A 9,943-nucleotide genomic window follows, 5' to 3' on the forward strand; every position below is an offset into this window, starting at 1 on the left:
AATAAAATCTGTCTCTGTCAGAGTACTATAAGAACCATCATACAATTGTATAACAAATCTGGAAATGTTCTGTTAACTGAATCATATCAATACATTTATATTATTTTATGATTATACTGAATGTGGCTAGTTCTAGGTATTTCCTCCCACAGAATAGCAATAACCTTATTACACTCCAAATAAGTAATCTTATTACTCTTGAGATGTTTTTACTCTAATGAAGAAGAAAAGGCATATGCAAAACATATGGCAACATGAGCAGTAGGGTTACATGATGAAAATGACAGTGAGAGGACCCATGAGGAGCGGGATCCAGCTCAAACTCCTGACATACCAAGGGGACACCACTTACTGCTCCTCACCGCAAGAGGTTGGGCTGGACACACAGATCCCAAGCCTGCAGGTCACAGACTTTTTAGCAATTTACTTTTGAGACTCCACTCTTAGCTTCAGTTTCTGGACTAAAAGCGAAGGAGTGAAGAAGACATGTCAGCATGTCAGCATGTTTTCTGCTGATTTTTTTTTTTTTTTAATTTGAGCCAAGTGTTAAAAGTTAATTTTATTTAAAAAACAAAAATCTATTAAAAAACGTTTTCTGGACAAGTCACTTCTAGTGCTTATGGAGTCCCAGTCTCATCTGCTAGAGGCTGGAGGGCTGCTCGGCCCCAGGACAGGGCTCCCTCCACGAGACCTGGCGGCGGGCCGGGCCCTCAGCCGGGGGAGTCCCGCGGGCGGAGGTGGGCCTGGGTCTCCAATGCAGGTGAGGCGGCGGTGGCGGGAGCCCGCGCTCCGCACGGCTGTTTCTGCAGCACAGTCGGTTCCTCGGTGGCGCAGCTGCTGCTGACTCTCCGCTTAGAATCTGGCTTGGGGTCCACGACCAGGAGACGCTGGCGTGGGACTGGGCGTTGGGGTTCGTGTCAGGTGGATCCAGCGTTGACTGCCTCACGCCCACCCGGGGCTTCGGCACCGGCTTGGAAGATCTGGTCTCCATCACCTCAGTGGCAGAGGCCCCCATCGGCCGGGCCTTCTGGGCCTGCAGGGCCAGCTGGTAGGCCAGCTTGAACGCCTGGCCCAGCGTCAGGACGATCTCGTACGTCAGGTTCACGTCCACCGTGCTGAAGACGTGGCAATAGTGGGGGCTGGTCTGCAGGTCCTTAGTGATGTAGGCGAAGGTACACAGGTCCTCTGGGTCCTGGGCCGCAGGGAAATGTTCCGGATCTCGTGCTCCGCGATGATGTTCTTGTTGGAGGCGTCGATGAACTTGACCCCTTTGTACGTGATGGACAGGATGATGGTGGGGATCTTCTTCATGTGCTCCGTGGATTTCCGCATCTTGGAACAGGCGTCCTGTGTGGATTCTGTCCCTCGCAGATCTTTGATCAACATGGAGCCCAGATAATTGGTTTTGTAACCGCAGGACTCGAAGATGAGTTTCTCTGGCTGGTGTTGCCAGCTCTGCACAGGGGCGTGGGGGGCGGCCAGGCTGGGTGGGTGGAGGGTCAGCTTGGCCTCTCGGTGCTCCTCCTGGGTTCTGAAGTGCTCCGCCCGAGAGGGCGCTGCAGGCTCGTGCAGCCCCTGCCCGCGTCCTCAGGAGGCAGCAGCAGGTCAGCCGACCACCCGGCGCAGGAGTCCTCCTGGCTCAGCGGGGAAGACGTTTGTGATGCCTAAGCTCACTTATTTCCATCATAATTTCAACATGAATAAATGTACTCCCCGTACTTTTTTAGACATAATAACTCCAAATCACAATCATTTAAGGTCTTATGACTTTAACAAGTAAGTTTTCCCTTTTGAAGCCAGGCTAGTGGGTAAGCTCACTCCCATGCTGATGCTGGTCTTGTGATATGGACTGTTCCTCCCAGGCATCGGGAGCCACTTCTCCCATGCCGTCTCTGGAGATGGGGAGAGTGGGAGCAGGGAACACAATATTCCCCTAGCATACACTTCCTAAGATTTTCATTTACTTATATGAAAGTCACAAATGCTGTCTCAGGAAGTATCACTTACTGAGCATCTATTTCTCAGGCCAATGTTAAATACAATTATTTAACACTTTATATGTATTTTCTCTAATTTTCATGGCATTTCTTAAATGAACATCTGTTTAAGGATGGTAAACTGAGACTCATGGATGTTAGTTAATATAGGAATAAAATTCACTTAGCAGGAAAGGGCGAGAGCTGCAGTGCCCGAGTCTTGAAAGGCAGAGGGAATGTTTCCAAGCAGCACTTAGCCAAGGAGAGTTTTCTCTGAAGATAAAGAAGCTGAAGCTGCATCTCCTCTCGCCTTCACACCGCTTCTCCAGTGCCCCAAGATGCACCTTAGCACTCGATGTGATTCCATGGTCATATGTTTTTGTAAAAAGTGTGGACAGAAGATTTTCTTTCTCACAATATGCCCACCTGCCTCCAAGCTTTATAAGCTTTAGAGTTCACAGGTCATGGATGTGCCTGTGCCTCCCAGGGCTCCAGATCAGTCCCAGGAACACAGGCACACACACAGGTGTACACGTGTGCATACACACATATACACAGACATGTATGTGTGCATGCACACATGGTAAGCCCGGCCATAGGCTCTGAGCATCTAGATCACTTGTAGTGCAGTTCTACTCTCCTGTTATTACACTCAAAGAACTTCTTATTCAGACAGTGATCTCCAACCAAGCGATAAACAAGGGAAGAGGGTATGCAACCATACTAGAGTATCCAAGGGAAGTTTCTGGATGTTCATATTATTTTTAGATTGTACTCTTCTGTGGATTATTAATTGTTTGCAAACGCACTATTTTACATCATCATATAATTAAGCAAGAATGGATAAGGAATATAACTAAATACTATATTTCTTGGTGGGTTAAACAACACAACTTTATAATATGATTCTGTAGGTCAGAAGTCCAGTGTGCATCTTGAATGGCTAAATTAAGGTGTTGGTGGGGCTGCATTTTTTCTGGGGGCTCTAGGAGAGTATCTGTTTTTTCCTTTCTGCTTCTAGAGGCTGCTCATATTTCCTGTCTTTTGATTCCCTCCTGTCAGGTCAAGCCCTTCTCCTACTTCCAGTCTTTTCTTCTTCCATTTGCTCATGTGATTAGGCTGGGCCTACCCAGGTGATTCACAGTAGCCTCCTCACCTCAGGGTCCACGTCTGCAAAGTTCCATTTGCCGTGTCCAGTAGCGTATCTACACATAACAGGGATTAGAATGCGGATATCTTTGGCAAGGGGACTTAAGTACTTTTTTTTTTTTTAAGCAAGCATATTTCTTTTATATACCATAACTGTTCAAAATCATTTAATATAATTTAAATGAATATTCATTAAAACTAATGTTCTTTTTAACTACTATGGCAGCTCTATTCCAGGCACAGAATTTTTACTTTTAGTGTTAAACAATTGGTAAGTTAAATCAGTCTTTTACTTGGGTTGTGTTAATGAATGACTTTTAGGTGTGATCACCAGTTATTACAATTACAATCTCACAGCCTACATGTATGGTACTGAAAAGAGACATCTGCTCTAATATAAACCTCTATAATCAAACAAGAGGATGTGGGGCAGAGGGGCTTCCCAGATTAATAATTACTCTCCTGCCCTAAAGCACAATCATAAGAAACCTTACATTTTGTCTGGTAGAACCAAATTATCTCAGTCTGAGACACCCTGAATATTCCCTCCACCATGGAATAGGTGACTATAGTTGACCTTTATCTCTCTTTAATATGTAGTTTCCATGTGGGAGAAAGAGGGCCATGGAGGGAATTCCTAATATACTGAAGATAAATATCCATCAGTTTTTCTTGAGAATTTTTTAGTTGCAGATCCCACAATCCCCTGCACATCTGACTCTTGCGCTATGAATCCCACTGCTATGCAGAGAGAGTATTACATGGGAGATATTAAGCCACCCTGGCTGATCCTGACAGTGTAGGATGACAAATAAAAACTAGAGTTGAAAAAGCCATCTGTTTTCCTTATATGACATCCTGCACAATATTTGTAATGAGATTAACATTATTCCTTCCAGTCTGAGTCAGGAGCATCCTTGCTTTATCTGCAAAGGTACTCCATTTAATTTGTTTTCCCTGTGATAGATGCGTTATTGGATTTAAGGCCATCTTGGGGAATCAGATGTACATGCCCAGGGTAAAAGAGCAGTTTTAAGAATTATAAGTAGAATGTTACAGAAGTCATATATTTGCTGGAGTCACTTAGACAAGAGAGAAAAAGCAACTGATATAAAGCTGAATGGTCCTTGTAACAGAATTATGGTGACATGACCTATTGCTTTTATGTACCCTAAGGAATGAGAGCTTAACCCTTAAATTTGGACAAGCTATGGTGAAACAATATGCTTTCTCCCCAAAAGAAAATTAAATGATCCTTTGTACCCTAACAACATTCTCTGCTCTTCAGAACCCTGTTTCAATTTTCAATTAATCTAGAATTTCAACTCTTTTCATATTGTTAAGAAACAGTGATATAACACAATACAAAACCATAAAAATTCAACCGAGTATGTTTTAAAGGTTTAATTGGCTTTATTCAATGCTTCCCTCATGGCTCAGTGGTTAAAGCGTCTACCTGCAATGTGGGATACCCGGGTTTGGGTTTGATCCCTGGGTTGGGAAGATCCCCTGGAGAAGGAAATGGCAACCCACTCCAGTATTCTTGCCTGGAGAAGCCCATGGAGGGAGGAGCCTGGTTGGCTACAGTCCACGGGGTCGCAGAGAGTTGGACATGACTGAGCTACTTCACTTCACTCATTCAATGCTTAATGATTGGGCAATATCCCATCTAGAAGAGAGAGGAGCTATACAAAATGAAATACATTTATAAGTTGAAGGGGTTAAGGAATAATTAAATTATACCAGCAAACAGCAGATTAGGTATGGTAAGGTTGCTTTCCTTAGTGGACGGCAGGTGTCTACCATGCAGTTGGCTCACTAGTAGTGGTGATCAAGTGATTCCTGATTGACTGATTTAGGATTCCATTTCTGGGACAGCTGAAATTATAATTAAGTCTCCATTTGGTGATGTGGGGCTTAGAATCAGAGATTCCCTTTGGGGACCATTGTCTTGTTTTTAACATTCCCCCTACACTCTTTTGATCAGACAGCCTTACTGAGAGATGTGGTCAAATTTAAACCATCAGTGATACTTGTGCTGCAGTCCATGGGGTTGCAAAGAGTCAGACACGACTGAGCAACTGAACTGAACTAAACTGAATGCTACTCCCGGCTACTGCTCTGAAGTTTAGCAACTTTTTCTAAACCTTTCTGTGGCAGTCACAGGTCACATTTTCTTTTTTCTTTTTTGAATCTCTTTGTGGTATTTACAGGTCAAAATGTCAAGCTGACATTCTAAGTTGGTCTTTCTTCCTGTTCCTTTTCTGACACTTTAGTCTGAGGGAGATCATTGGCTTGGTGGTGAGCAGCTGTGAACAGACATTTAAAGTTTTTTGAAAGAATATGGTACACCAGAGAAGCTATTCTGATTATTAAAAGCAGAGTGATTTCCAATATCTGGAGTGCACTTTGGGGCCATGGACCCAGGATGCAAATCAATCAAAATCAAATGTCAAAGATTTCTTTGAAGGAATCACTTTCTTAAGTCAAGTGGCTTGTTCAGTGATGTTTTACAGCTTACTCTGAACTTTCCCAGAAGTCCCAAGCCAAGTGTAAAAGGTAGTATTGGCTGCAGCACAGATACTTCCCTCCTCAGCTGTGAGATGATCAACGGCTTTCCTGTTAACAAAAATAACTCCAGCCAGAGAGTGTGAGGGTTTTTGCTGGGCAGTTACTGCTTCAGCAGTAGATTCTCAGTATCTTCATGAGGTGAGGAGAGACTGATGTCTGGTCCTAGCCTTGGCACTCGCTCCTGTCCAGTGCAGCAGGGGTCTGTAAAAGGAACTCATTTTGAGTCATGAATGCCTCCCAGTACTTCCCATCTGAGTTTGTCTTGAGGCTCAAGTGACAGGCACGGAGACCAGTAAAATCTGAGGGTCTGTAGACCACACAGGCATTTTATTCTCTTTTGTTTTGTCTTGTGTCCCTAACTTTTCTCAGAATCTGGGCAGAATGTTCCTCAGGCTTGAGGTTGTTAACCAGAGGTAGAGGAAAGGATCTCCAGCATTAGGGAGGAATAGAAAGGGGACTGGGTTTATTCTAGAGAAAATGAAGCACTGCACATCAGGGAGAGGACTGTGAGGAGCAGAACTTTGAATCACCAACAGTGTGACAAGTATAACAGTTGTTCAGAGGCCGAATCACCCCCTCTTTGCAATGCTCTGAGATACGTGAACATTGGCACTATCTTTCTGGGTCAGAACAAGGAAAAGCTGAACAAAAGAATCATAAAGATCTTCATAGTGTAAAAATTTGGAACAGAATGCTCAGGAAGGGAAAGAAGGGAAGTTTCCTGGTGGTATAGTGCTTAGGACCTGCCGCTTTTAGTGTTGTGACCCAGGTTCAATTCCTGCTTAGGGAAATAAGATGGTTTCGAAAGTCACATGGGGCAGCCAAAACTAAGATCATGGCATCCAGTCCCATCATGTCATGGCAAATAGATGGGGAAACAATGGAAGCAGTGACAAACTTTACTTTTGGGGCTCCAAAATCACTGCAGATGGTGACTGGAGCCACGAAATTAAAAGACGTTTGCTCCTTGGAAATAAAGCTATGACCAAGCTAGACAGCATTTTAAAAAGCAGAGACATTACTTTGCCAACAAAGGTCCATTTAGTCAAAGTGATAGTTTTTCCAGTAGTAAGGTATGGATATGAGAATTGGACTAAAAAGAGAGCTGAGCATTGAAGAATTGATGCTTTGGAACTGTGGTGTTGGAGAAGACTCTTGAGAGTCCCTTGGACTGCAAGGAGATCCAACCAGTCCATCCTAAAGATCAGTCCTGGGTGTTCATTGGAAGGACTGATGCTGAAGCTGAAACTCCAATAGTTTGGCCACCTGATGCAAAGATCTGACTCATTGGAAAAGACCCTGATGCTGGGAAAGATTGAGGGCAGGAGGAGAAGGGGACGACAGAGGATGAGACGGTTGGATGGCATCACCGACGTGATGGACATGAGTTTGAGTAAACTCCGGGAGTTGGTGATGGACAGGGAGGCTGGCGTGCTTCAGTCCATGAGGTCGCTAAGAGTCAGACACAGCTGAGTGACTGAGCTGAACTGGCACAGCCAAATATAAGAAAGGAGAAATGAAAAGAAACTTGCTTCAGTCTCGTGAGCTGATGTCTTGGAAGGAAGCTGATGTTTTGTACCTCAAGACAACTATTTCTCTTCCTAGTCACTCTGATTTTGAGGTCTCTGACTGTGTGCTGTTCCTCGGGTTGACAGAGCTCTTTTTAATTGGGAGATGTAATCTCAAGTTTCAAGTCCCTGAAGCTTGACTACCATCTGGGCAGTGAGAAGGACTAGGTATAATCCCTTTCAAAACATTCAAGGGCAATCTTTTTTTCTTAATGCTTACAAAACAGAAGGATAGGAAAAAATTGGAACTGTTCCTTTAGAGAGTCAAAATGAAATATTTTTAGAAAATAAAACTAATTCAAGATTCCGATTACACATTATAACGAAACCTCAAAGACAATTAGCAAAGTTAGAATGTAATCTTTACAAAGATGTAAACATAATTTTCTCTCTACAACCATCTTCATTTTTTACCAAAGACAATCCTAGTGCTATTTTTTTACATTAAACATGGCTTGATTATTTCCAGAAGTGCAGCGAGAACAGTATTTATTTAACTTATAAGGTATTTTTCAGACTGCATTGCTGGAACTTTTTAAAAAAGAAATCTCAAAATGATCTCTCAAAAACTTCTGAGGCCCAGATGTCAAGCCAAGATTTTGCCTGCAATAAGACTATATTTTGGGGGAAATTCCTGTTTTCTTGAGGGACCAACATATTCTGAGGTCCCTGGATCTGCCAAGTAGTGACCTCTTTTGCTGACCCGGTAAGACTCTCAGGAGTCATAAACAAGATACCAACCAACTTTTCCAAGGACCTTTAGGTTCCATAAATTCACCTTAATGACTTACGGTGGTCTGGTCATATCCAAGTCTGTGTACCTTTCTCTCTAATATGGCATTCCAGTCAAAGCTTTGATAAGGTAAACATCATTTCCAGTTAAGTCCAGTTACAAGGTGAGCATATTCTTATTAAACTTATGAAAATATCTAGCTACATCACCATGAAGAAGCTAATTAAAAGTTTCTAAATTCTGTGGGGATTATGTAGGGAGAAAAAATTAATTTTCACCTATGTTTGTGAAGGTATATTTTTTGAGTTATAAGATTTCCTTAAATGTGGAAACATAAAACATTAAACAATGAGTCAAACAAAAAGACACAAAAGATTAAAATCATATTCCTCTGTTCATTCAGCTCAATGTGATTAATATTTGTTTTACCTGAATTCAGTTTTTCTATGAATTCTATAAATTCTTACCACAGTTCAGTTTTTATGATCTTAAAGTTATCAGAAATCTGTACTTGTCAAAGTTCTTTTCATGAATCTCCTTAAAGAAAAAACACTTGTGGGAACACTTTTGTGAAAGTATTAGAATAAAATAACCTTTTATAAGTGACAAAGTCTTAAAAATATCCATGGTTAGGGAAATTCATAATGAATTTGATAAGAAAATTTAGTTATTCCTGTTATATATAAAATTTTAAGAAAAAAAATAGAATTATTACTGATAATATTGTAACAGGAAATAAAATATTTCTTGCAGTTTCATGCAATTTATGGAACATTTGTATTAATAATACTTGTTTATCAAACATAACATAATTATTATTTCTTATTTAATAATGCTTCCCAAGTAATTAATATCAACATAATTATTTTAGCATTTCTCTTTTTATAAGGAGTGAAAACAAATCTTTTGTTATATTATGGGCACCTCTGCAAAATTTCAAGGTTAGTTCAAGGTGAAAAACTGTATTTCAAATGTAATTTTTGAGAAGCTTTTAAAAAATATATATTTAGTGATACTGAGCATCTTTTTGTAAGCCTGTTGTCCATCTTTGTGTGTGTACGTGTGTGTGTGTCTGTGTGTTTGTGTATATATATATATATATGTAATCACAACAAACTACACAAAAGAAGGAACATTCTTCAAGATATGGGAATGCCAGATAACCTTACCTACCTCCTGAGAAACTTGTATTCAAGTCAAGAAGCAACAGTTAGAACCAGACATAGAACAACAGACTGGTTCCAAATTGGGAAAGGAGCACGTCAAGCTTATATATTGTCACCCTGCTTATTTAACTTATATGCAGAGTACATCATGAGAAACACTGGGCTAGATGACGCACAAGGTGGAATCAAGATTGCCGGGAGAAATATCAATAACCTCAGATGACACCACCCATATGGCAGAAAGTGAGGAAGAGCTAAAGAGCCTCTTGATGAAAGTAAAAGAGGAGAGTGAAAAAGCTGGCTTGAAATTCACCATTCAAAAAACTAAGATCATGGCATCCTGTCCCATCACTTCATGGCAGATAGACTGGAAAACAATGGAAACAGTGACTGACTTTTTTTGGGCTCCAATATCACTGCAGATGGTGACTGCAGCCATGAAATTAAAAGATGCTTACTCCTTGGAAGAAAAGTTATGACCAAGCTATACAGCATATTAAAAAGCAGAGACATTACTTTGCAGACAGAGGTCTGTCTAGTCAAGGCTATGGTTTTTCCAGTAGTCATGTATGGATGTGAGAGTTGAGCTATAAAGAAAGCTAAGCACCAAAGGATTGATGCTTTTGAACTGTGGTGTTGGAGAAGACTCTTGACAGTACCTTGGACTGCAAGGAGATCAAAGCAGTTAATTCTAAAGAAAATAAATCCTGAATATTCACTGGAAGGACTGATGCTGAAGCTGAATCTCCAAACTTTGGCCACCTTATGCAAAGAGGTGAC

At 41.5% G+C, this 9,943-nt stretch overlaps 1 pseudogene; it reads right to left on the reverse strand.

Annotated features, from left to right (window-relative positions):
* Positions 1–640: 640 nt before the first annotated feature.
* Positions 641–1,528, reverse strand: LOC122674660 (annotated as a pseudogene).
* Positions 1,529–9,943: the final 8,415 nt, after the last annotated feature.

The sequence above is a fragment of the Cervus elaphus genome, chromosome 18 (genome assembly GCF_910594005.1).
Source record: "Cervus elaphus chromosome 18, mCerEla1.1, whole genome shotgun sequence".
NCBI lineage: Eukaryota > Metazoa > Chordata > Mammalia > Artiodactyla > Cervidae > Cervus > Cervus elaphus.